The 27,971-nt window shown below is 43.4% G+C and overlaps 1 protein-coding gene across 1 annotated transcript in view; it reads left to right on the top strand.

Annotated features, from left to right (window-relative positions):
- Positions 1–27,971, top strand: part of ST6GAL1 (ST6 beta-galactoside alpha-2,6-sialyltransferase 1) — a 141,625-nt gene that overhangs the window by 8,294 nt on the left and 105,360 nt on the right. The window contains exon 2 of the mRNA XM_069558277.1: positions 26,818–26,956. The gene's annotated coding sequence lies outside the window, so the exon portion shown is untranslated. The remainder of the gene's footprint in view (positions 1–26,817; positions 26,957–27,971) is intronic.

The raw sequence follows: 27,971 nt of genomic DNA, 5'->3' as shown, positions 1-27,971 counted from the left end.
GAACGTGCCAGTTCTGTCTGCTTTTCCTTGTTGTTCAGACCCATCGGAATGCTGTGTTCCCCTGGGTTCTGTACAAATCAGGATAAAATGAAGCAAGCCCAGAGTTGTACTTATTTGGAAGATGGAGGTTTAGGACGCTGTCTTGGAGGGAGAATAAATGTGGAAACTGAAGTATTCTTACCTGCAGGAGCTAAAGTAAAAAGCACTTTCTTCACGTGGAAGAATGATTAGCATTATGCTGTGTGGATGCTAGGGAGAGGCAAACCAACACAAAGTTGCATAATGGGAGATAAGGAAGAACTTACTTAGCAGAATTTCCAAACCAGGAGAGAGGCTGCTGGGTCACATGGTGAAGAACTCCTTGCCATGGGAGTCTCTAAGCAAAAGACCCAAGTGAACATGTTTGCCATCAAAGGATTTCCGCTTGCCAGAGAGGTTGATTTAAATGCCTGGTAAGGCCCCTTCCAACTCTAAAAGTCTGTGATTGTGGGGCAAGAAGCAGAAAGATGCAAAATAGGACTCAGGGGATGGGACAAGTTACAGACAACATGCCTGGAGCTGTTTTCACCTGCTCTCAAAAGATGGAGTAAAATGGAAGCCTTCAAAATGTGACTTAGATGGTGGTTTCCCTCTGGATCTTGGCAACGCTCCTCCTGTTCTGTCCTTGGCTCCAGCTCTGCTTGACTTTATATTCATAAATTATTTCTACAGGAATAAATATATCGCATACACTTTAGATGACCAGGAAATCTGGCAACCAGAAAAGAACTACATGTCCCAGGAGGGTGATTGTAAAAAAAAAATTTTTTATGACAGTCTTTCTAAATTTGCATCCATCTCCTGATTTCCCTAGCACAGGACTGAGACATCATTCAGCTTTAATTTTAGAACATTCTACCCTTTGCAACCTCTCAAAGGTCCTCTGAGCTGGAGTTAACAGCACCTTCCAGGTTTCATTCTTGTTCCTTTCCTGCAGTTGAGGAAGAACCTCTTGAACTTAAGTCTTAGCCGAGTTCTTAGTGAGGGAAACATGGCAAGTTTACCGTCATCTGGGCTCTTGCTCTGCTCCTGACCTTGATGAGGCACTATTTATTCCCTTATCTAGTCCCCATAGCCTTGGTGTCTTGGTGTCACAAGCTCCATTTTGCAGGTGAGAAAGCTGGCCTTCAGAGAGGGCTAGAGAACCACCCCAAGATTTGCTGCTATTAAGTAGCAATGCTGGCATTGGTTGTAGTTGTTTCCCTACATCATATTACAGGTTTTTCCACTGCTAATCATTCCCAGTCCTTTGGGGCTGAGAAGTGCTTCGTCCTTGTGTTTCACTGGGAGCTTGGCTGAATTTATCCCTATGGGGCTGTTGAAAGCTTTCTGCCATTCCCCTAAGAAGAGATGAATGGAAGAACTCATGGGACAGTTATGTGTGACTAGCTTGACATTTGGATTCAACGTGCGTTTGCTTTTTCCCCTTTTTGGTAAGAGTTGTTTTCATCAAGCCTGGTTTGCCTTCCCCCTCTTCTTGCCTGCCTTTTAAAGTACCTGTCCTCATTTTCCAGTTATAACTGGAATAAACACACATATGGTGGAGCATGGCTGTAGATTAATGGGTACTATTGCTTGGCCAACTTCAATATCTTTAGGTGGTAAAAAGAACTCATTATTGGCGTTGTTAAGGGCTTGTTTTGCAGCTGTGCTTGTAGGCTCTTGAATAATTTATTCTCTTGTAAAGTTTATTCAATATTATTTTGTTCACCAAATATTTGAGTGCCTATTGTGTGGTAGCCATTGTGGGAGGCATTGGGAGTTTCTACCTAAAGAACATGCATTGTAGATAGGCATACATAGATTTGGTATAACTAGTGGGGCCTTAGAAGTTGGTGGCAGACAAACTTTCTGCATCACCCTCTTCCTCTTTTCTCAGAGTCTTTGCTTTGTCCATTCATTCATTAGGTGCCTGCTGTAGCCCATGCACAATGCTCATTTTTAGAACAGAGACCCAAATGGTCCCATAGTTCTCTTCCTTTAAAAGCTTAGTTGGAGGTGAACATGCAGATATTAATAACAATATAATGTGATATATGGCTTCCCTGGTGGCTCAGTGGTAAAAAATCTGCCTGGATTGCAGGCGATGGAACAGATGGGTTGGGAAGATCCTTGGGTTGAGACGATCCCCTGGAGGAGAGCATAGCAGCCCATTCCAATATTCTTGCCTGGAGAATTCCATGGACAGAGGAGCCTGCAGGCTATAGTCCATAGGGTTTCAAAAGAATTGGACATGACTGAAGTGACTGGGCACACACCATGTGATAAATATTATTATTTTTAAGTATATCAGTTCAGATCAGTTCAGTTCAGTCACTCAGTCATGTCCGACTCTTTGCAACCCCATGAACTGCAGCATGCCAGGCCTCCCTGTCCATCACCAACTCCTGGAGTTTACCCAAAGTCATGTCCGTTTAGTCGGTGATGCCATCCAACCATCTCATCCTCTGTCGTCCCCTTCTCCTCCCGCTTGCAATCTTTCCCAGCATCAGGGTCTTTTCCAATGAGTCAGTTCTTCACATCAGGTGGCCGAAGTGCTGGAATTTCAGCTTCAACATCAGTCCTTCTAATGAATACTCAGGACTGATTTCTTTTAGGATGGACTGGTTAGATCTTCTTGCAGTCCAAGGGACTCTCAAGAGTCTTCTCCAACACCACAGTTCAAAAGCATCAATTCTTCAGTGCTCAGCTTTCTTTAAGGTCCATCCATACATGACCAGTGGAAAAACCATAGCTTTAACTAGATGGACTTTTGTTGGCAAAGTAATGTCTCTGCTTTTTAATATGCTGTCTAGGTTGGCCATAACTTTCCTTCCAAGGAGTAAGCGTCTTTTAATTTCATGGCTGCAGTCACCATCTGCAGTGATTTTGGAGCCCCCCAAAATAAAGTCAGCCACTGTTTCCCCATCTATTTGCCATGAAGTAATGGGACCGGATGCCATGATCTTAGTTTTCTGAATGTTGAGCTTTAAACCAACTTTTTCACTCTCCTCTTTCACTTTCATCAAGAGGCTCTTTAGTACTTCTTCACTGCCTGCCATAAGGGTGGTGTCATCGGCATATCTGAGGTTATTGATATTTCTCCTGGCAATCTTGATTCTAGCTTGTGCTTCATCCAGCCCACCATTTCTCATAATGTACTCTGCATATAAGTTAAATAAGCAGGGCGACAATATACAGCCTTGATGTACTCCTTTCCTGATTTGGAACCAGTCTGTTGTTCCATGTCCAGTTCTAACTGTTGCTTCCTGACCTGCATACAGGTTTCTCAAGAGGCAGGTCAAGTGGTCTGGTATTCCCATCTCTTTCAGAATTTTCCACAGTTTATTGTGATCCACACAGTCAAAGGCTTTGGCATAGTCAATAACGCAGAAAGAGATGTTTTTCTGGAACTCTGTTGCTTTTTTGATGATCCAGCAGATGTTGGCAATTTGATCTCTGGTTCCTCTGTCTTTTCTAAAACCAGCTTGAACATCTGGAAATTCATGGTTCACGTATTGTTGAAACCTGGCTTGGAGAATGTTGAGCATTACTTTACTAGTGTGTGAGACGAGTGCAATTGTGTGGTAGTTTGAGCATTCTTTGGCATTGCCTTTCTTTGGGACTGGAATGAAAACTGACCTTTTCCAGTCCTGTGGCCACAAAAGTTTTCCAAATTTGCTGGCATATTGAGTGCAGCACTTTCACAGCATCATCTTTTAGGATTTGAAATAGCTCAACTGGAGTTCCATCACCTCCGCTAGCTTTGTTCATAGTGATGCTTCCCAAGGCCCACTTGACTTCACATTCTGGGGTGTCTGGCTCTAGGTGAGTGATCACACCATTGTGATTATCTGGGTCGTGAAGATCTTTTTTGTACAGTTCTTCTGTGTATTCTTGCCACCTCTTCTTAATATCTTCTGTTTCTGTTAGGTCCATACTATTTCTGTTCTTTATTGAGCCCATCATTGCGTGAAATGTTCCCTTGGTATCTCTAATTTTCTTGAAGAGATCTCTAGTCTTTCCCATTCTATTGTTTTCCTTTATTTCTTTGCACTGATCACTGAGGAAGGCTTTCTTATCTCTCCTTGCTGTTTTCTAGAACTCTGCATTCAAATGGGTATATCTTATAGAGGTTGGGAAAATAGTATAGTGAGTTTGGGAAAGCTTTCTGGAGGACCTGTGACTTACCAATGCTGGACTGTAGAGGGGAGTAGCTGTGAGCCTCTGGGAAAAGAGCATTTGAAGGGGAAAAGAGCATTTGAAGAAGAAAAGGGAGTGCAAGAGCAAAGGTATGGGGTGAAGAATGGTTTGTTGCTGGGTGTGGGGGAGCCACTAGCAGGTTGATATTCCGAAAAGGGAAACTCTGAAGTAGGAAGTGCAGGGAGATGAAGCTTGAACATTTACACCCATTATCAAACATAATTTTCATAACTTCCTTATTGTGACATATACTATTGTCATCTCTACTTAATAGATGAGAAAACAAAGGCTGAAGGAGGTTTGGTGACTTCCTTAAAGTCAGAAGTGAGTGAGCTGAAGTGCTTGAACTTGAATGAAGGCCTGCTCGGCCCTCATAGGATTGCCTGCACGGGCAGGCTGAGAAGGTCTGCCTTGACAACTAAGGTGCTTATTTCCTCTCTATTAATCTTTCAAAGGTCATACCCTTGGTGAATCCTCTTCCTCCACGTGCCTCGTGATGTTCCCAACTTGTAATTAAGTTGGCACTAGTGAATCTGATGTTGAGGCCTCTTCTGAGTCTTGGTTATAGTTTTTGTCTTCCTTTTCATTCAGAGAATCAGTAGCCCAGAAATCTTCAAAGAAGATCTCTATTTGCCCAACCAGGTGTTACAAGGGAGAAGGAGAAGCTTTATCCCTTTTCTCAAAAGGTCCAAGTTCATTAAGTAGCCCAGGTATTTCCTTTAATTCAGAGGAGCCCTCTGGATCTGGAGAGAGAGCAATCTGTGTGGGCTGGAAAAGTCTGGAGCAGATGGGCTTTGAGCTCTCCCTTGAGGATGGGTAGGATCAGGAAAGTGGAAGGTATGGCATGTGAGTTATATTATTCTGTCTTACTCAGTGATAAATGGGCTATTCCTCCCATCCACCAGGATAATTTCTGGGTTGGAGTTGGCTCTTGGGCTGAAAGGCAGTTATTCATTCAAAATAAAGTTTATTGAAAACTAATCAATTGAGAGTTCAAAGACAAGATGATGGAACTACAGAATGAAATAAAAAAGCACAATTACAGAGCAAAGGAAAAAATTGAGGCTACAAACAACATCATTAGAGGGAAGGTTAATAAAGGAACAAAGTAGAATCCACTGAAAACTAAATTACTAAGAGAGGGAAGGGTTAGGAAAACCACAGTATGTGCTTAGAAAAGAGAAACAAATCAGAGAAATTCAGAGATCTAAAGTTTGTAAAAAGATGATCTCTCAGAAGGGTAACTGGGCTATCTGGAATCACAGCTCACTTCTCATGTCGCATTGACCAAAACATAGTCACATGGACATGCCTGGCTGCAAAGGAGCCTGGGAAAACATCTCCATCTGGGTGGCCATGTACCCTTTTCAAACTCAGATTTGGGGAAGGCCTTTTATTACCCAAAGTGGGATGAGGAAAATGGATATTGGGAGCAATTCATCTCTGCCTCAGGGAAGAAGTCATGTTAGTCTCAAACTTGATTTGCAGCAGAAGGAAAACTTGAGAACATGGAGAGGAAATATTTACAGAGTTCTGAGGGAAAGGTCATAAAACTGAAGACTCATACCCTCAAATCACTCCTCAAGGATAGGACAGGTAGGCATTATCTCCTGTGTGCAAGGACTCAGGGAATATGAGCCCTTCTTGAGAAAACCTGCTTATGATGAAAATGATTGGTTAAAAGCACCCTTTGTAAGAAGTGGTGAAAGGCCATTTGGTGAGCCCCTCATCCACTCAAACAGAGAAAACCTTGGCAAGGGTGGGCTGCAAGGATAAGGAAGGAATGGGAGGAAGTAAAAAGAAAGAATGTAATGGAAATGGAAAGCTGGGGGAGAGGGTGGAGGACGGTAAGCGCTAACCTTCCCTCTCTTACACTGTCTTTGGAGGGTATTAGTGTCATGGCTCCAACCTCTGAATTAATTTTTTTAACCCTTTATTTAAATTTTTTTTATTTTTTTGGAGAAAAGAGTCTAAAATAGAATGACTATATGTACACTTATAACTGAATCACTTTGTTATATACCCGAAATTAATACAACATTATAAGTCAATGTTTTTCTCTTAAACGTGGAGGGATTTTTAAGGAAATAATATCTATTTTGATGTAGAAACATTTGTTAAAATTTCATCTTTTCTTCTGTTTTACTTTCATGTAGAATTAAAATTAAATCTAAAAAGTTAAAAATAACTATTTTATTAAGCAATCCTATCTATTCTTCTTTCATGTATTCTTCCATCCTCCACACTCTGTCCAAATATAAATGTAGAGACATGTGATGAAGGGTGTTAATTTATTAACTTTTTTTTTTCTTGGGTGGAGGGATCTTAGATGACTTAGCTCTATAAATTTATACATTGATTTAAAGAATAATGAGCTGGTATTACTTGTTTTTGTTTTCAGTTGTTTTTACTTCTTTTTTTCTTTTCTTAATACAAGTATAGTTGATTTACAATGTTTCAGGTATACAGCAAAGTGATTCAGTTATATAGATATAACTGAATATCCACTGTAGGTTATTATAACTGAATAACCACTGTAGGTTATTATAAGGTACTGAATATAGTTCCCTATGTTATACAGGAGGACCTTGTTCATCTATTTTCTGTATAGTAATGTGTATCTGTTAATCCCAAATTTCTAATTTATCCCTCCCTCTGAGCTGGTCTTATTTGAATCAAACCACTAAAGCTAATTTAAGAGGCATCCTTAAATGCTAATACTTAAGGTGTGGGGAGTGGGATGGGAGATACAAAGAGATGAACAAGACCTTGTCTTTTCATGGAGAAGCTGGTGAATCAGTTATGTGAACACTGGGCTCTAGGCAGAACAAAACCCTTTGTAAATCAGGCGGACTATTGGGGTGTTGAGGCCCGAGGACAATGGGGAAGATTTCATGAAGGAGACAGCATTTGAACTGGATGTTGAGGGATGAGCAGAGTCCTGATGGGTGGAGAATGATGGGAGGCAGGGCATTCCCAGCCTGGAGGCAGCAGGAGAACCAGTAGAGGAGTGAGAGTCCGAGGTGTGCCTGGATAACCCTGAGTAATCTGTTGTGGCTAGAGAACAAAGGGTGAATGAACAATGCTGTTCATTAAGTGCCCGCGGCGTTCCAGGTGTGACACACAGATCTCTACAGGCTGCCCGACACCCCGTACAGAATGGCTTTAATTATCCCTACTGTGCAGATGCGGGCTTCCCTGGTGGCTCAGTGGTAAAGAATCTCCTGCCAATGCAGGAGACATGAGTTTGATCCCTGGGTTGGGAAGATCCCCTGGAGAAGGAAACTTAGGCTTTTATACTTACCTAAAAACTTATATGCAAAATATATGAATATGTCATGGGTCTCAGTTCAGTTCAGTTCAGTTCAGTCGCTCAGTCGTGTCCAACCCCATGAATCGCAGCACGCCAGGCCTCCGTGTCCATCACCATCTCCCGGAGTTCACTCAGACTCAGTCCATCGAGTCCGTGATGCCATCCAGCCATATCATCCTCAGTCGTCCCCTTCTCTATGTGTATATAAATATATAAAATATATTTACCTGTACAAATTTTTTGACATTTATTTATACCTGTATGTTATGTTTCACAAACATGGCTACTTCAGGCCTTCTGAGTGCTGCAGATCACAGCACAGGAGAGAGAGAGTGGGCTTTGAGGTATAGACACTCCAGTATTCTTGCCTGGGAAATCCCCACTCCAGTATTCTTGCCTGGGAAAGCCCGTGGACAGAGGAACCCGGTGGGCTACAGTCCCTGGGGTCACAAAAGAGTTAGGCACGCCTTAGCGACTAAATAACTGTGCAGATGAAGAAACTGAAGCTGAGAGACACTTGTCTGCCGAGTCATTTAGTGATGAAACTGGTTGAATCCCCTGGGCTGTCTGTACCTCAGTGCTCACCATCTCTCTCCTGTGCTGTGACCTGCAGTGCTCAGAAGGCCTGAATTAGCCACCGTTGTCAAACATAACATACACAGGTACAAATAAATATCAAAACATTTTTACAGGTAAATGTATTTTATATATTTATATACACACAGACTCACGACATATCCATATAGTTTGCATATAAATTTTTAGGTAAGTATAAAAGCCTAAATTACCGTTTAGAGTCTGCTGTACAGTGGCCGTGTGGCCCTGTGCAACTCAGTTTGAACTCTAATTTCCTTATCCATAAAAGGAGATGATTCTGATGCTGCCTGCCTGCAGATTTGTTTTTGTGTTCCAGTTAGCTCATAGATTTGAAAAGATGAGAAAGTATAAAAGAGCCACACAGAAGGGCTTGTTATTGCTGACACACCCCTTACTCTTCTGAGAGCTTACAGACATCTGTTAGAGCACCTACATGTGTCTGTAAAAACTCCCACAATCACGGACACAGCCCCTCAGGATTGCAGCGACCGGTCAGAGGCTGTGCTCTCCTGGCTCAGATAACCAACTGGGGGCTGTGGTGGGAGATGTGGGGGTGTTGAGGGGGAGGGGTGTCAGAGAGGGAGGCACGTAGTTTGTCTGGCTGTCCCACTGCAGGGCAGGGGAAAACTTTGGCCTCCCTTCCTGTTTGCTGAGAAAGTCTGGGCCAGAGAGTGGAGTCGGGATGGCTGTTGACAGCTTGGTGATTTATACAGGGCAGAGGAGGGTGTTTCAGACATGCCAGGCTGCAGGAAATCATATCGGAGCGGCCAGGCAAGCAGGCCTCTGCCATGTCTGTCTGGTAGAGGCTCGTGGTCTGGACAAGAGACGCTGGAGTAGTCTGTAGGAGTCATAGGAGTACTGATGAGGATGAAGCAGGACCCTGGCCCCAAAGAAATTGGGCCCTGATGCAGCACATCAGAGGGGATGGGCAGCAGCCCTTGGCATGGGAGCGGAGGGCCCCAAGGCAGCTTACACCTGCTCCAGGATGGATTGGGAGTGTTCCTGGGTCTACACTGGGGCCTGGCATGCCCCTGGGGGTCCTAAAGTCCTGTTGTGTGTTACGTGTGGGGCGGTGATCATGGTGGTTTCAGAGAGATAGCCAAGCTGCTCCTTACTGATGAAGAGATCGGTTCCTTGCTCACCCCGCTGGTCTCTGCTCTGCCCAGACAGGTGTTTTAGCTCAGCCTCAGCTCTGGGTGAGTCCTTCAAATTTAGGGCACCCAAAGCGAAGAGAAGACCTTTCATTACCTACACTGTACTAACTGTGTTATGTGAAGTTAGTTATGTTAGTCAGTGTCTTCCAAAGGGCAGGGACACTGAGGGAATTCTCTGCATAGCACCCTGCCCTCAGGAGGCCTGGTGGACTGAGCTTAGCCCTCCTAAAAGCTCCCTGCCCCCACCCCGTTGCCAAAGCCAGGATGTGTCTGCCCCCAGGGGGCATGCTCCGGTGCTCTCTAGGTAAGGCCAGTGTATAAGAGCACAGAGCAGCTGCAGGAGCCTGGGTTGGGGAGCATCCTGGGGCTCTGGTGGGCCCTCCTGCCCCACTGAACAATCTTTTCTCTGCCTGTCACCCCTGGTCATGGGAATGAGAGACAAGCAACAAGATAAAATGGCGAATGCTCTCTGGGCTGATCCTTGGAGCTGAGCCCCGGTGGGGAGTCAGGTGTGGGATCTTGTTCTTCTTTTTCTTATGCGGTTGGAAACCAGGGTCATAGCAGTGTATCCCAGGGGAGAGAGGGAGGAAGGCGGCCTGGGAGCTCTGACGAAGGCGCTGAGGTGAATCGTCTTATATCTGAGCGGCCAGCAGGGTTGCCTTTGTCAGTTGCGTGCTGCTGGGAGGATGCTGGCCCAGGGCCTGAGCCGGGGGTGGTTAATGATGGTGTCAGGAATAAATCCTCAGAAGATGCTTCCTGCTGGAGGGCTTGTGGTGGTTCCTTTTTTTTTTTTTTTTTCCCTCTACACAATGAACAGCTTATTCTGGCCTGGAGATTTGGAAAAGGGGAAATAACTGATAGGAAAGAGACAGATGAAAGTTGCCTCCCAGGGAAATGCTCCTGGGCTCGGAGGGTCCCACCCTTGTCTCCCAGCCAGTCCAGGGGACTCATAGTGGGAGGGCTGGGAGGCCACTCCATCACCATCCGCTGTAGGGTCACCTTTCCCGGAAACCCTGATGTTGGGAAAAAATCTTAGGCTCTGCAGCCACACAGACTTGGGTTTAACTCCAGATGTGCCACTTCTCAGCTGTGTAAACCTGGGAATTTAACTTCTCTGACCCTCAGTTTCTCATCTGTTATCTGTGTTCATCATTCCTGCCTTACAGCATCAATGTGAGTACTGTGTAGTGTTTAACCTAGGGCAGCATGTGATTAGTGATAAATACGTGGTGTGCTCAGCCATTCAGTCATCACTGACTGTGCAGCCCCATGGACTGTAGACCACCAGGCGCCTCTCCCCATGGAATTTTCCAGGCAAAAATACTAGAGTTGGATGCCATTTCCTACTCCAGAGGATCTTCCTGACCCAGGGATTGAACCCTCATCTCTTGCATCTTCTGCACTGGGAGGCGGGTTTGTTTTTTTTTTTTTTTTACCACCAGTGCCACCTGGAAAGCCCTGAATACATAGTAGCTCTTTTTAATATTGTGGCACTTGTTAATAGTTAGTCTCAGTTATTGATCACTTAATAGGCAGTTAAATGATCAGGCACTCTGCTAGGCCCTGTGGATATGGGGAGGACAGGGCACCTGGGATCAGGGATTAAATGAATGGGAATTGCACGATGGGCTTCTGCCCTCTGTTGGCATTCGAGACCATGCAGTTTGACTCAGGATAGAGTCTGAAGTCTTTTTTTCTGGTGGTGGGGTGAACATGGACAGGGACCCAGCCAGGTTGGACTGGGGCAGACAGTGTTGAGTGACAGTTGTCATCACAGAGATCTCTCCAGGCTCCAAGCTAGGATCAAGGGTGACCTCCCTGGAGGGAGCAGAGCAGCTTACCAGACAGAAAATTGCAAATGTGGAACCCTCTAAAATATAGGCTCCAGGTGGTGTGGACTGGAGGGGTTTCATGAAATTGTTGTCCCTCCAGCAGTGGGACATTGGAGGGTGGGGAGGACGGGGGGCCTGGAATTTTTGTAGTTGTTGGAAAGCCTAGTCACCCCAGTGCTCAATGTGCAGTGCTCAATGTCACATAGAAAGAATCAGAGGACACCTCCTTGAACTTCAACGGTGTACATTTGTGGTTTTAGTTATTTACAAATGACTTCAAAACCCTATGATGTATACCAATTGGGTCAATCATTTGGATGAGATAAAAGCTAAATTATATTTGCTATGAGGATGGTTTATATCACTTGGCTGGTAATATAATAAACATAGCAGCTTTCATTTACTGAACTCAATACCACCATCCTGACTGGTCCTACTCTAATTCACAACTATGACCCTCAAGTAGACTTTGGTGTTGTCAGGTCATCTCACTCTGTCCAGTGGTTCTCAACTCTGGCTACCATTAGCACTACCTGGGAAAGGTTATAAAGAGTACTGCTGTCTGACTTCCACCCCAAACTAATGAAATCTAATTTTTTATGGGGTGGATCTGGGCATGAATATCCTGTTTTAAAGCTCTGCATTTATTCCAGTGGGCAGCCTTGGATGCAGCCCACTGCCATTCTTTCCAATCTCCATGACTCTTTCATGCTTTTCTCCCTCTCTTTAAACCTTTAACACCTCCTCTCCATTCCCTATTTTCAATCGAGAAACGTACTTCTCACTTACCTGAGAAAATAATGGCAAAGGAGCACTTTCACACTTTTCCACCACCAGATTGATGCCTGTATATTGTACTTTCTGCCTGTTGCTACGGATGATGAAGTGTTTCTGTTCCTTTCTAAGACCAGCCCCTCCACTTGTGTATTGCACCCTGTTCCCTTCCTGAGCTACTGGACAGGACTTCAGCAATTCTCCCTTCTCTCTCCATTGTTCCTCTCTTTATAGACCACTCCCACCTGCCCCATCTGTCTGTCTGTGGCTATTTCTCCCACTGAAAACCACTGCCCCCCCCCCCCCAACATAAGCACATCTATATCTTCTCCTGACCACATCTACTCCTCTAGCTACCGCTTCATTTCTCTGCTCCTTGAAAGTCATCTGTACTCGCTCCCTGAAGTTTCTCCTTTCTCATTTTCATTCAGACCCAGTCCAGCCAGTGTTTTGCCTCCCTTAGTCCACAAAAACGACACCTGTCAGGTTCTTCAGTGACCTCTGGAGATGTCATTTCGGTCAATTGCCGAATCCAGTGGTCAGGTCTCAGCCCTTATCTTGATTTGTCAGTAGCCTTTTGTATAGGTGATCACTCTGCCCCCTGGAGTGTCTTCTCTTAGTTCTGGAACACCACTCTCTTTGGTTCTCCTTTTCTGTCACTGGCTTCTCCTTCTCAGTTCCTTGTGTTGGCTTATCTTTGCTTGTTCACTTTGGAGCGCTCCAGGGAGCAGCCCTTGAACTTGGCCTCTTCTCTGTCCCCTCAATCCCTGGGAATCTCTTAGCATCCAAATGCAGACAACTCTCAATGTATAGCTTCATCCCAGACTTTTACCCGGAATTCCACACTCACATTTAACTGTCTACTCAACAAGGCCTTCCTCTGATGTCAGTGACGACAAGTCCATAGCCCAGCTGCTGCCATTCTCTTCCCCACTTCAGTAAATGACAGCGTCATCTTTGCAGTTGTTCCTGCTTAAAACTCTGGAGTTACCCTTGACTCTGATACTCTCATGCTACACCCAGTCTGTCAGTAAACCACATAACCATACTTGAAAAATATGTCAAGAAACTAACTGCTTATTTGAGCCACCAAATTCATGTTGGTTCAAAACTTCTAAATTTTAGAATGGTTTCATAACTGGGCTGCCAGAGGCAGTGTCATTTTCCATTTAAAACCAGCAAGGGCTTCCCATTGTTCCTAGAAGGGCCTCCAGGGTTCTGCATGAGCCAGCACTCAAGTCCTCCCAGACTTCATTTCCTGCTCTTTTCCACCTCTTCATTCCACTTCAGTTCACTGACCTGGCTCCTTAAACATAAAGCACATTTTTACCTCAGAGCCTGTTCCCTCCAGTTGCAACACCATTCCTTCATATAGGGCTTCCCTGGTGGCTGAGAAGGCAAAGAATCCGCCTGCAGTCCAGGAGACCCGGGTTCGATCCCTGGGTTGGGAAGATCCTCTGGAGAAGGGAATGGCAACCCGCTCCAGTATTCTTGCCTGGAGAATCCCATGGAGAGAGGAGCCTGGTGGGCTACAGTCATGGGGTTGCAGAGAGTTGGACACAACAAAGTTACTAACACTTTCACTCCCCCCATTTATCCCCATTGTTTTCTCCGTCTCTTTCTTTAGGTTCTCTTTAAATGTCATCTCACTAGAAAGGTCGTTCTGATCACCTTACATAAGATAGTAATCTGGGGGAGACGAGACATACCTGGTTCTCTTGTTCCCTTTTATCTTGCTTTGTGGTTCTTCTATAGCATAGATGGTCATCTGACTTATTTATTCTGAGTCTCTTCTCATTTAGTTCAGTTCAGTTCAGTCGCTCAGTTGTGTCTGACTGTTTTCGACCCCATGAACTGCAGCACGCCAGGCCTCCCTGTCCATCACCAACTCCCGGAGTTCACTCAAACTCATGTCCATCAAGTTGGTGATGCCATCCAGCCATCTCATCCTCTGTCCTCCCCTTCTCCTGCCCACAATCCTCCTACCCAGTGTCAGGGTCTTTTCCAGTGAGTCAACTCTTCGCATGAGGTGGCCAAAGTACTGGAGTTTCAGCTTTAGCATCACTCCTTCCAAAGAACACCCAGGACTGATCTCCTTTAGGATGGACTGGTTGGACCTGCTTGCAGTCCAAGAGACTCTCAAGAGTCTTCTCCAACACCACAGTTCAAAAGCATCAATTCTTCGGCACTCAGCTTTCTTCATAGTCCAACTTTCATATCCATACATGACTACTGGAAAAACCATAGCCTTGAATGGACAGACCTTTGTTGGCAAAGTAATGTCTCTGCTTTTTAATATGCTATCTAGGTTGGTCATAGCTTTTCTTCCAACAAGTGTCTTTTAATTTCATGGCTGCAATCACCATCTGCGATTTTGGAGCCCAAGAAAATAAAGTCTGACACTGTTTCCACTGTTTCCCCATCTATTTCCCATGAAGCGATGGGATCAGATGCCATGATCTTCGTTTTCTGAATGTTGAGCTTTAAGCCAACTTTTTCACTCTCCTCTTTCACTTTCATCATGAGGCTTTTGAGTTCCTCTTCACTTTCTGCCATAAGGGTGGTGTCATCTGCATATCTGAGGTTATTGATATTTCTCCTGGCAGTCTTGATTCCAGCTTGTGCTTCCTCCAGCATAGCGTTTCTCATGATGTACTCTGCATAGGGGTGACAATATACAGCCTTGACGTAATCCTTTTCCTATTTGGAACCAGTCTGTTGTTCCATGTCCAGTTCTAACTGTTGCTTCCTGACCTGCCTACAGGTTTCTCAAGAGGCAGGTCACATGGTCTGGTATTCCCATCCCTTTTAGAATTTTCTACAGTTCATTGTGATCCACACAGTCAAAGGCTTTGGCATAGTCAATAAAGCAGAAAGAGATGTTTTTCTGGAACTCTCTTGCTTTTTCGATGATCCAGCAGATGTTGGCAATTTGATCTCTGGTTCCTCTGCCTTTTCGAAAACCAGCTTGAACATCTGGAAGTTCACGGTTCACATATTGCTGAAGCCTGGCTTGCAGAATTTTGAGCATTACTTTACTAGCGTGTGAGATGAGTGCAATTGTGCAGTAGTTTGAGCATTCTCAGGCATTGCCTGATGCTTATTAGGCCCCCTGAATTCCTGATATGTGGTTGTGAACCTGTGTTCATGGTTTCCTAAATGTCTGGCATTTGAAATTATGTCTTAAAATTTTTCTTTTTTTCTTAATAACCACAGTTTCTTTTGAGGATTTTACCAAGAACAGACTCAATTTTATGATCTCATTAAGATCAAGCACAGCAGGCCAAGCTGAGTGGGGGCATGCATGAGATGGCATTCTAAAACTGGGTACGAATAAAAGTCTACATACTGAATAGTGAGACCATCTCTTCCCCAGCCTTCTGTTTTCTTGTTGTTTCCAACGGTGCTGGCAATTTCCAGTTTAGTCATGAGATTAGTTTCTCTGATTAAATTCAACAGCTTCAGAGAAAGTATTGATATTGATATTTATGTTTCTTTAGATAAGATGGACAGATTATTTTTAGTCCCCCTTCGGTAAGACTCACCAGTTCAGTAGCCTTGCCTGTGTACACAGAGCTTCTCGACAACTTTTTAGTGTTTCACTTTTCTTTCTCTTTTGGCCACATGGTTTGTGGGATCTTAGTTCCCTGACTGGGGATCAAACCCAGTGCTCTTGCCAGTGAGAGTGTGGAGTCCTAACCACTGGACTGCCAGGGAGTTCCCAGTGTCTCACTGTTAAATTTAAGCTAAAAGGTCACCCAAATATTTGAGAAAGTTTGAAACATAAAAGAAACCAAAAGAGACAAATAAAAATAACAAGAACATAAAAGAGACTTATAAGAAACAGAGACAGTATAGGGAGTAGAAGAAAACTTCACAAAAATAATTATGAGTATCACAGAGGCAGGTGAAGCTATTGAGAGAGTAATTTCCTAAGCAGGTTGATAAGAAGTCTAGGGGTCCCCAAGGAGAGAGGGGTCTGGAATTCTCAATGAGGAAAAAAGGACAAACTTGTTTTTTTCCTCTACATTCCTTAAGATTATATAACAATAATATATCCTACCTGAGTACAGTCTCTGGATTAAACCTCTGGCTAATTCTGTTATCTTAAAATGTAAATTATGGGAGTAGGTCTGGTCTTTACAAGGATTATATAACAATAATATATCCTGCCTGAGGACAGTCTCTGGATTAAACCTTCTGGCTAATTCTGTTATCTTAAAATGTAAATTATGGGAGTAGGTCTGGTGAGGGCTTTATAACCTCCAGACATTCTTTGGATTCACTGGAGAGTATATAACTCCATTGCTAATACTAGCAAGTGGGTACTCTTTCTGCCCCCTTCTGATGCCTATGTCAGAAGCTTTCTCTATCTCCTTTATACTTTAATAAAACTTTACTACACAAAAGCTCTGAGCGATCAAGCCTCATCTCTGGCCCTGGATTGAATTCTTCTCCTCCGGAGGCCAAGAATCCTGGTGTCTTTGTGTGGTTCAGGAACAACCTTTCATTATCTCATTAATAAAAATAAAGACTAAAAAAAAAAAGGAGTATTCAGGGAATAATAAGGAACTCTTGGAAATTAAAAGTATGGTAGCAGAAATAAATGAATTAAGAGAGGGTTTGGAATATAAAGTTGAAACCTTGTAAGAATCAAAAACAGGCTGTGAAGTGAAAAATAAGAAAGGGTCATTCTAAGAATTTCAACATCTGAATAGTAGGACTTATACAAAAAGACAATAGAGCTAATAGAAGGGAAGAGTCATCAAAGAAACAATGAGAAAAAAAAAAAAATTCCCAGAACTGAAGGACATGGCTTCTCGATTAAAAAACTCACTTGAGTATCCAGAGCAAGGAATGAAAAAGGACAGATACCAAAGCATATCATTGTTGAGGGGGTGGTGGGGCAGGGGAAAGAAGAAAAGCCTGTTGGCACAGGAAAACAAAAACAAAACCAACCTCAAACTGATTATATAAAAGAATCTTAGTCTATGCTAGAAGCCAGAAGAGAATGAAGCCACACCTTTAAAATTCTGAGATGAATTCGTTTCCAACTGAGGATTTATACTGAGACAAATTATTAATCAAATGTAAGGGTGGGACAATGGCATTTTCATGTATAAGAAGTCTCAATTATTTTACTTCCCTTTCTGAAGGAAGCTATTATGGATATGTTCCTTCACATTTAGAGAATAAATTAAGACAGAAATAAATGAGTTCTTCCTTTCAGCTCCAAGAGCAACCAGCTCAGGTTGGAGTAGGAGAACAGAAGTTTGCAGAGGGGAGAGCTTCAAGAAACTAAAAAACAACAACAACAAAAGAATTGTTGAAAAGTCGAGGCCTAAATTAGTGATAGCTATCTACTTTGGCCACCTCATGCGAAGAGTTGACTCATTGGAAAAGACTTTGATGCTGGGAGGGATTGGGGGTAGGCGGAGAAGGGGACTACAGAGGATGAGATGGCTGGATTGCCGGGGTCCAGCCCCCGCAGGATCCAGGGGAACCTGAAGGAAAAATGGTGTTGGCGGATGATTTAGAGAGAGATAAGGAAAGAATATTGTAGCTTAGAAAATAGAGGAGAGAAAGAGGCTGATATTCCTTGGTTTACATAGAAAGCCAATAAAACTCTGAGACAAGGAGTTTGCCCTGTTCACGGAGGCCACAGGTGCCCTCCCGGTCTCCCGAGGGTGTGAAGACGCAGAACGTCTTCCCGTTCAGGTCTTAGAAACCCGGGCAGATAAATGAACGCAGGGAGCCTCTATGTTCCAAGGGATCAGCCTGAAAAAGAGAGTAAGAGAGAGAAAGAAAAAGAAAAAAAAAAAAAAGACATGAGGTGACCAAGCTTCTTTGATCGAGGCCCATTATTTTTATTTTCAAAGGGTCTTTTATACCTTTACTTCTACATAGAGGGAAATGAAAGATGCAAAGTCATACAGAGTCAGCCCAAACATTACATCTGTTTTGTCTTTATCAAAACCAGGATTTTTTCTGCAAACCTTTCCCATAGACAATGTTGTGTACATTATCTTCTGGCTTTGGAGGCCTGTGGACATTTTATGACCCTCTTTTGATAAAGGCTGCTTAACCAGAAAACTTATTTTCCCTTGAAATGTTTTTTCTTTGTATTTCTAATCTATGTCAGCCTCAGAAAGTATTAAACAAATTACATTTCTCAAGGAGCAAAGTTGCAGTGAGTTACAAGAAAGAACCAATTAGCTCAAAAGTCTGATGTGGTTAATTTCAAGGCTACACTTGTTTTTCTTACATTCCAACTATGTTAACTAACGTACTCCCAGGTGCACAGTGGATAAGAGATATGGGAACTTAGCAACAGGCATTGGCCCAATAATGAAATCCTATACCTACCTATAACTACTCTAATAACTTTTAACTCTTTGAAAGGTTCTATGTTTTAGGCTTCCCATGCCTCTCACAGTTGGGGGGCTGTAAACAATCACATGCGTAGTTGTAAAAGTCTGGATAAACCTGCCAAGCAAGCTAGAATGCTAACAGGGGGTTTGATTTGAAATATTCCTCTCATGTCCAGGAGACTTATTAGCTAGAGCCCTAAGTTGATTTTCTCCAGAGAAAGGTGGTCGGGGATAGCCCCCTGTTAATGTCAGGAGAGTTGGTGAAAGGCACAAAATAGTAAGACAGAGATTCTGGTTTTGGGGTAGATGCTCGAGCTGGTCTAGGGAACACCTCAAGTCCTGAAGCCTTGCTTAACAGTTCTCTTCCACATGACCTAGTCATGGGTGGGATGTCCCGTGCTGGCTCCCGGCACTGGATGGCATCACTGACTCGATGGACATGAATCTGAGTGAACTCCGGGAGTTGGTGATGGACAGGGAGGCCTGGCATGCTGCGATTCATGGGGTCGCAAAGAGTCGGATATGACTGAGCGACTGAACTGAACTGAACTGATCTAGAAAATTCAGCAAATTAACAGAAGAGATGATAGTGGCCTCCATAAATGACAACTAAGAAATGTACACAAAAGGGATTAATCATAACATACTACATGGCTCCATGGCTCAGCTGTGAATAATCATTTATCTGGTCATAATGATGAAGCTTCTAGTGCTGACTTAATTAAAAAAAAAATGGCATAAAGCTTTTAGGAGAATGCGGGAAGGAGAAGAGGTCTGTAGGATGTGGTTAAAAAAAGAGCAAAATCCTCATTTTCTGTAGTAGGAAGTTAGTGGAGAATATCTAACACTGAAAAAAAAATTACAGCCATATAAGCAGACTATTTAGATACATGGATGTAACCAGAAGTAAGTAAAAGGGTTGAGAGTCGTTGCATTTGAGCAGCAGAAATTAGGGGTGTGGAGGAGTAGGGCAAGGCCTGAAATCATGTATTTGGAGGGCTTAGTGTCTAGTCATGTGCCAGATTGGCACCTGAAATAAGCAGGATAAAAATGGAGTGACCGCTGCACAGAATATGGTAACAACACAGCCGAAGCTCTGAGCAGGAGCACCTTCCTTTAGACAGTGTGCATATGGCAGTGGCGAAAGAACTTCCCTTTTCTGGTTCTTGGAAAATCACCTTTTACTCCATTTTCTTTTTGTTGGAACCTATATATTCTGTGCTCAACTCAATTTTAATTTCACCTCTTTTACTGAAAGAGCTTGGCCTAGCTCTCCCCAAACGCTAAAGGGGAAGGCAGGCCAGTGTATGGAATTCTGGTTTAGTCACTCACCAGCTTTTGCCTGGGCTAGATCCTCAAGCTCTGACTCCTCATTTGAAAACAGAGAAAACATTCCTTGTCTCATAGGAGGGTGTGAAGAATAAATGAATAATTTACTACATAAAGTGTCTGGTACACAGTCATTGCTGATATATTTAAACAAAAGAAGAGGTACACTGGATAACCCTTAGTCTAGGGTGGGTACCTCATAATGTAAGGGCCAGGCCCCACAGATGAACCATCCAGTAGGGGTAAGAGCTCTGGGAGGGGGGGATTTGGGGAGTGGTGGTGCAAATAATCTATGAAGTTTGCTGATTGTAGCAAAAGTTCTTACTGTATTGGTTTGAGTATAGTGTCTTGATTAGACTGCAGGGTTCAGCAAACTTGTGGAGACCCAGATCCTGGAATGTTTTAGGCCTAAGGATCAAATTAAAGTGCTTAGCTTGCTGAGCTTCCAAGTCTAAACACAGAACAACTGCTCCCATCCCAGATAATGTGGAATAATGGATCCAGGGTTAATAGGATTATCATTTACCCCAAGGCTCCTGTGTGCCATGTGGTGATTGCTCATTTAAGCCAGGGACCTGGGATCAGGGCTCTAACTTTAGCTTTCTCATTCTCTGACTCAAAACTGAGCTCTTTACTAATGTCTTGCCAGGAGGCGGTTCACCTGGGGTGTGAATTTCTTAGGCTGTATTCTTGGCTCATTTTACAAACTTCTTTAGTTCTGGGTGGGATCTTTAAATCCTGGAGTTGGTCTGGAGTCAGGGCCTCACACAGTGAGGGTTTTATTTGCCTGACACTTACTGGGAGCATGTGGGAGTTCATGAGGTCTAGGCAGACTCTCATTTGCTCTGTTAGAGTTTGGTTTGAGTGCTTCTGTGTCTGACTTCACACAGAGGAGGAGGGGGATTAGTTGCCAGAGGCTATAAGGTATGGGGCCTGGGTGGGCAGGAATGATGTCAGAAAGAGATGATGTGGAGAACAGACCCTGAGGAAGAGGAAGGAGGTGGGTTGGCTGGGGGAGAGAAGTGAAACTACTGTTTTGATGTCAAGCCAATGATCCTTGTGAGGTGGGAGGGGGTTCCAGGAGCAGAAGATGCAGATCACAGTGGTGTCCTGCTTTAAATGGGCGCTGTACTGAAACTACAAGGAAGCACATAAGTATACAGGGGGCTCAGGGACAACGGGGCTGCAAGGAGACCCTGGGATCAGCTGAATGTATGATACCCATAGGGTGATAGGAAGAGTTGGTTTAAGCCACTTAATAGAAAATTCTTATAAAGAAAAACCTGAAGTCTCTATTGTTGTTTATAAATAACAAGCTCTGTTGTTTATTTCTCATGTTTCTGCAAAATACACTTGCAGTCCAGAACTGTCCTTTCCCATTGTCTCATCTGTCAAAAGCCCAGTCACAGTGTTTGGAAGGAAGTGAAAAAAAGGAAGTGAGAAAAAAAAAGGGGTCTGAGCAGCCATGGTGGATGGCTACAGCCCTATCACACCACTGAAGCCCTCCGGTCTCACAGCCCTGTAGGGCTGTAGTGGGTCAGAGGCAGCTGGGATCCCTAGGGCTGGTCTAAACCCAGCTCTTCAGGGGTCCACTGAAGGGATTACAGGAAGGAAATAGAAAGTACAGACGAGCCTTGCAGCCACTAGAAAGTTTCCAAGCATCTACCTTCTCTGGGGATGCAGGGTTTCCTGTCTGTCCCTCTGCGGGCCTCTGCCCTGTTCTCTTTGTTGACCAGCTTCCTTTCCCTCTGCAGGGCCCCACAGGGCTGTCACCTGATCTCATGCATGGTGTTTGCTTCTCATCTTGTGCTCACTACCTTTCCTTTAAGCTCTGAGTCTACCACCAACTGACTGTGGTCTTTTTTTCATAGTTGCAATGTTGAAAGCATCTGACTGATCCAACTCTCTTATTTATGGGAGAGTTGCTTTTGTTTGTTTATTAATTAATTAATTTATATTGGAGTATAGTTGATTTACGATTTTGTTTTGTTTCTGGTGTATTGCAAAGTGATTCATATATATATATTTTTTCCTTTTTCATATTCTTTTCCATTATGGTTTCTTAGAGGATACTGAATATAGTCTTCTATGCTACCCAGTAGGACCTTGTTATCTATCCATTTTATTTATAGTAATTTGTGTCTGCCAATGCCAAACTCCTAATTTATCCCCCCCACCCCTTTTTATTCTCTGTTAACAATAAGTTTGCCTTTGTGTCTGTGAGTCTTTTTCTATTTTGTAAATAAGTTCATTTGTATCATGTTTTTAAATTCCACACATAAGTGATATTATGTGATATTTGTCTTTCTCTGACTTATTTTACTTGGTATGATAACCTCTGGGTCTATCCATGTTGCTACAGATGGCATTATTTCATTCTTTTTGATGGCTGAGTAACATAGTGTTGTTTTGAACACTGGGGTGCACATATTTTTTCAAATTAGATATATGACTAAGAATGGGATTGCTGGATTATATGGTAACTCTTTTAGTTTTTCAAGGAACCTTCATACTGCTTTCCATAGTGGCTCCACCAGTTTACATTCCTGTAACAGGGAAGAACTTTTGTGTTCTAATACAAGTTAGTTATTAAAGGGATGTTGCCTATTTGTTTTAATTATGCTTAATGGCTCATCTCAGGGAAGCTTGCCTCCCAGATAATGAGTCTTAGGCTAAAATACTTTTGTCTAGTTCATAGGAAATATTCCGACGAGGCCCATCTGTGAATGACTTTAGGAAGGAAGAAATGAACACATTCCCTCTGGAGGCTGACTGGGATCCAGAAGTGACCGGGAAATGATTGACTTTACTCTCTCCCCCTTTTAGTGTAAAAGAAGCCTAAATTCTAACTCAGGCAAGATGGTTCTTTGGGACATGAGTCTACCATCTTCTCTGTCTGCTGGCTTTCTGAATGAAGTTGTTATTCTTTGCCACAACAACTGATCTCTTGATTGATTGGCCTGTCCTGTGGTGAGCAGCATGAGCTTGGACTCAGTAAAATTCCCACCCACCCACAGTGTAGGAGGGCCCCCTTTTCTCCACAGCCTCTCCAGCATTCATTATTTGTGGACTTTTTGATGATGGCCATTTTGACTGGTGTGAGGTGATACCTCATTGTAGTTTTGATTTGCATTTGTCTAATAATTAGCAATGTTGAACATCTTTTCATGTGCCCATTGGCCACATGTATGTCTTCTTTTTTTTTTTTTTTTAATAAATGTTTCTTTTTATTTATGAATTTATTTGCACCAGGTCTTAGTTGCAGCACATGGAATCTTAGTTCCCTGACCAGGAAACGAACCCAGGCACCCTGTATTGGAAGCAGGGAGTCTTAGCCACTGGACCACCAGGGAAGTTCCAACATGTATGTCTTCTTTAGAGAAATGTCTATTTAGGTCTTCTGCCTTTTCGATTGGGTTGTGTATGTGTGTTTTTTTTTGGTTTGTTTTGTTATTGAGTTGTATGGACTGTTTGTATATTTGGAAATTAAGCCTTGTTGGTTACATCATTAGCAAATATTTTCTCCCAGTCTGAAGGTTGTTTTTTCCTTTCATTTATGGTTTTCTTTGCTATACAAAAGTATATAAGTTTGATTAGGTCCCATATGTTTATCTTTGCTTTTTTTTTTTCTATTGCTTTGGAAGACTGACCTCAGAAAATGCTGGTACTGTGTATATCAGAGAATGTTTTGCCTGTGTTCTCTTCTAGGAGTTTTATGGTGTCATGTCTTGCGTTTAAGTCTTTAAGCCATTTTGAGTTTATTTTTATGTATGGTGTGAGGGTGTGTCTAACTTCATTGATTTGTATCAATGTGGCTGTCCAACATTCCCAGTGCCACTTGTTGAAGAGACTTATCTTTGCTCCACAGTATAGTGAGTTGCTTTAAAGTCAAAGTTCTACCCTTTGTCCGTAAGCAGAGGCCCAAGTGTTGTAAGTGGGTAGCAGTAGGGTAGGCAGATAGAATGACTTGCCTATCTGAGTAATATGGGAGGTTTGCAAGCCATCTTCCAAAGGATTCAAAAAACAATAAAGGGACCTCACATTTCCTCACTAGTCTGCAGACTGCTGTGGCCAGAGTGCACGGTACATGGGGTGGAAAGACAGCAGGGTTGGTCTTTGCCTGGGTCACGGGGACACAGAAATCCATTCAGTCTCTTTAGACAGACTACATGGTGTATTAACCATTTATCATTGAAGGTTTGGCCTAGAGCAAAAGACAAGTTATGAGAGGCTGGCCAGAGAGAGATGGAGAATAGGGGCCTCCTTCATGTAAATGAGGCAGGTGGGTAAGCAGTTTCATGGTTCTCTGGCCCTGGGGGCACTTTGCTCCTGTTTCCTGGAGAAGGTTCCTTACTGGCAGGCTCCCAGATAGCCACCAGCTCAGCTGTGTTTGCAGGCAGTAATTCTTCCTGGCCTGGTTCACTTTCCCCACAGTGATTCTGGCTCTTGGTTGTTTTGTTGGTATTAATTACAGACAGCAGCAAAGTGCACAGATGCCATAAATGAGTTTTTGTTTTTCTATCTCACCTGATTCCTTTGTTGTTTGCTCTGTTCTGCCATGAATCTTTGTGAGATTTTGACATTCGCACCCCCTCAAATGGCTCACTTCAACTTCAGTTCCATCTGATGTCAGTTCCCAGCATCTGTGCTTCCGTCTGTGCTTCCTCTTATTTCTCTTAGCATCTCAGGGTCTCTTTCTTCTGGACAATATCCTTGTGTACTACCTTTCCTCTCTTCATTGGATTTTTCACTTTTTCCCTCTTTACCAATTCTTACTCATGCATCCTCCTTCCCCAGAGCTTGATTCCGTTCAGTTCAGTTGCTCAGTCGTGTCCGACTCTTTGCGACCTCATGAATCGCAGCACGCCAGCCCTCCCTGTCCATCACCAACTCCCGGAGTTCACTCAGACTCACATCCATCGAGTCAGTAGTGCCATCCAGTCATCTCATCCTCTGTCATCCCCTTCTCCTCCTGCCCCCAATCCCTCCCAGCATCAGAGTCTTTTCCAATGAGTGATTAGGGGAACTCATTTTCTCATCCTGGTTCTTGTTTTAGCCTTGGCCTGAGCTGAGTGTGAGTATGAAATTTGAAAAACCTAGGTGCCCCCAAACTCTACACTTGTTTCCACTAGAAATGTTACATGTGGTGAGCAAGAATGTGGGTGAGGGAGGGGTTGGGGTAGGAGAGGAGTGTTAGAGGAATGGGCAGAATTCTCCACTCTTGGGAGTTTGTGTGGTATGATAGTTCTGCAGAGAGCCCGCCAAGACTCTTCAAAAGTCTGAGAAATTTGGAAGCTCTTTGACCCTGCAATTTGACTTCTAAGACTGTGTCTTATGGAAATAACTGTGGAATTCCCCCATAGTTTTAAGGAGATGGGAATACCAGGCCACCTATGTGCCTCCTGAGAAACCTATATGCAGATCAAGAAGCAACAGTTAGAACCGGACATGAACAACAGACTGGTTCGAAATTGGGAAAGGAGTATGTCAAAGTTGTTTATTTTCACCCTGCTTATTTAACGTCTATGCCTAGTACATTGTGCGAAGTGCTGGACTGGATGAAGCACAAGCTGGAAACAAGATTGTAAGGAGAAATATCAATAACCTCAGATATGCAGATGACACCACCCTTATGGCTGAAAGGGAAGAGGAACTAAAGAGCCTCTTGATGAAGGTGAAAGAGAAGAGTGAAAAAGGTGGCTTAAAACTGAAAAAAATTCAAAAAATGAATATCATGGCATCTGGTCCCATCACTTCATGGCAAATAGTTGGGAAACAATGGAAACCAGTGACAGACTTTATTTTCCTGGGCTTCAAAATCACTGCAGATGGTGACTGCAGCCATGAAATTAAAAGACACTTGCTCCTTGGAAGAAAAGCTATGACAAAACTAGACAGTGTATTAAAAAGCAGAGACATTACTTTGCTGACAAAGGTCCATATAGTCAAAGCTATGGTTTTTCCAGCGGTCATGTATGGATGTAAGAGTTGGACCATAAAGAAGGATGAACACTGAAGAATTGATGCTTTTGAGCTGTGGTGTTGAAGAAGACTCTTGAGAGTCCCTTGGACTGCAAGGAGATCAAACCAGTTAATCCTAAAGGAAATCAACCCTGAATATTCATTGGCAGGACTGATGCTGAAGCTGGAGCTCCAATACTTTGGCTACCTAATGTGAAGAGCTGACTCATCGGAAAAGACTCTGATGCTGGGAAAGATTGAAGGCAGGAGGAGAAGGGGATGATAGAGGATGAGACAGCTGGATGGCATCACTGACTCAATGGATATGAGTTTGAGCATACTTTGGGAGTTGGTGAAGGACAGGAAAGCCTGGTGTGCTGCAGTCCATGGGGTCACAAGGAGTTGGACATGACTGAGCGACTGAACAACAACAACAAATCTGTAATTTGCAAAAAAAAAAAAAAAAAAAAAAGAGCTGAAGATGACTTAATTGTGCAGCTTTTGGGTACAGAGGCATACACTTTTACTATGATTACTAAACCATGACTTCACTGGATCTTTGTAAAAAAATCCAGATAACAAAATAAAACCAGGAAAGATGTGTTATCTGTAGTTATCTTGGCTAGACAAGAAAGGGTAACTTTTTTCCCTTCTTTTGATAGCTATATTTTTTAAAATTTCAAGATTAAACATACATTTCTTTGGCACTAAGAAAAACAACAATTACTTTAAAAACAAACACTATCCACCCAGGCACAATAACAACACTAGGTTGAAACTTTAGATTCAGTTAAAAATGTTCCCCAATAAGTTTAGGAATTGAATTCACATTTGTAACATCATAAAGAATTTACTATAGGTCAAAGGGAGACTGTGAGCCAGTTGGATGTATTTGTTGATGGAAATTGGTTGTCCACAAACCTTAGCTAAACATTAGACTCAGGGCCAGATCTAATGCTTTCTTACTCTTGCTTTTCTTACCAATAATAGCAAGTAGCATGAGGATTAAGTGATTGTAGAAGAGTTTGCTTTGCTTAATCTGCAGCTCACTCTGAAATTGCTCAGCTCCAGAAGGGGTAGGTCTGGGTGAACAGATGGCCAGGTTGAACCCTGGGAAGGAGGCTGGAGTTCTGGAAGGGGCTCTGAAGTGGCCGGAGTGACCAGGGATAGGAGGAGCAAGGGTGTTTTTCCTCTGTGTGTATTATCATGTGTGCCTCTGATGCTCAGCCGATAACTTGGCTTTGTTTTTTTTTTCCTTCCTGCAGGCAGTGTAGAGTGAATTGTGCTGAGATCTGCAGAGAGCAGCCCAGAGAGAAGCAGTGAAGTTGTAGACTGCAGCGGAAATGAACTGGCCCACGTGAGCCTGCCCAAGCCCTGGGGCAAGGCCTGTGTCCCATTGCTGAGGTAAGAGCCCTCAAATCCTAGCCTGGGGACCAAGAAGGTAAAATGCCTCCTGGGATGCTGGGATGGGATGTTGGACACTTAATCTTCTCAAGATCAGGAGATTAAGGCCACTTCTTTCTGGTTCAAACCATCAGCTTCTATTTCAGCCCAATCAAGGGCAAGGTCATTTGGTGGCCTAAGAGGTTTTGATTTTTTAGGGCAGGTCTTCTGGACTCTTAACAGAAAGTTGTGTTTTCTCAATTGCGGGTGAAATTTGAACTCCCAAGGGAATGAATTTATCCTTCAGGTAAGACTGCACCAAGCTCAGGGAATGCTTAACATTGGTGCACCAGCTCTGTTCTGCTGGGGAAGTTGTTTTTAGGAAACACCACCCGCCCCCCCGCCCCCCCCCCGCCCCCCCCCGCCCCCCCCCAAGGAATACAGTGACACAAATTACTTGGAGAGGTTATTGCAAAATAGTCCATTAAGCTTCCTAAAAAATGACTTAAATTACCTAGATATGTTCTGATTATAAAAGTAAAATGGAGAAATAATGACGAGGAAGAAAAGAAAACACGCCTGAAATCTTACCCCTGTTAACAGAGCTTCAGGTAGTTTCCATTAAAATTACTCTTTAGGCCTCCAGGGCACGTTGGCTCTTCCTGCGTGGAGGCAGAGTGGGGAGGCAGGGGGAATACTCAGGAGCTGGGAGAACTCACCTCTCTCCTGGAGGCTATCCTGAGCTGATTTTAAATATTCAGGAATTTTGCAAATTGTTTGTTAAAAATTGTTGGCGACTTGAGATTGGCTGTAGTGGGAAAACTGACATCACTGAAATCAGCCAAGGCTGCAAACCAGGGACGTTTTGCTTTGGAAATTCTGATGGACCTCCCCCGCCCCTACTCCTGCCCCGACGCTGGGAGGCACAGGGCAGTCACTTCACTTGCGTATCCCTCCGCTTCCTCCCCTGTGAACTCGAAGTGCTCCATAATCATTAATTGAATAGATGAATGAGTTTCTGTTATTATCCCATAAA

This window comes from Ovis canadensis, chromosome 1 (assembly GCF_042477335.2).
Source record: "Ovis canadensis isolate MfBH-ARS-UI-01 breed Bighorn chromosome 1, ARS-UI_OviCan_v2, whole genome shotgun sequence".
NCBI lineage: Eukaryota > Metazoa > Chordata > Mammalia > Artiodactyla > Bovidae > Ovis > Ovis canadensis.
Note: the sequence above shows the minus strand (reverse complement) of the source record. Positions and strands in the feature narration are given on the sequence as shown.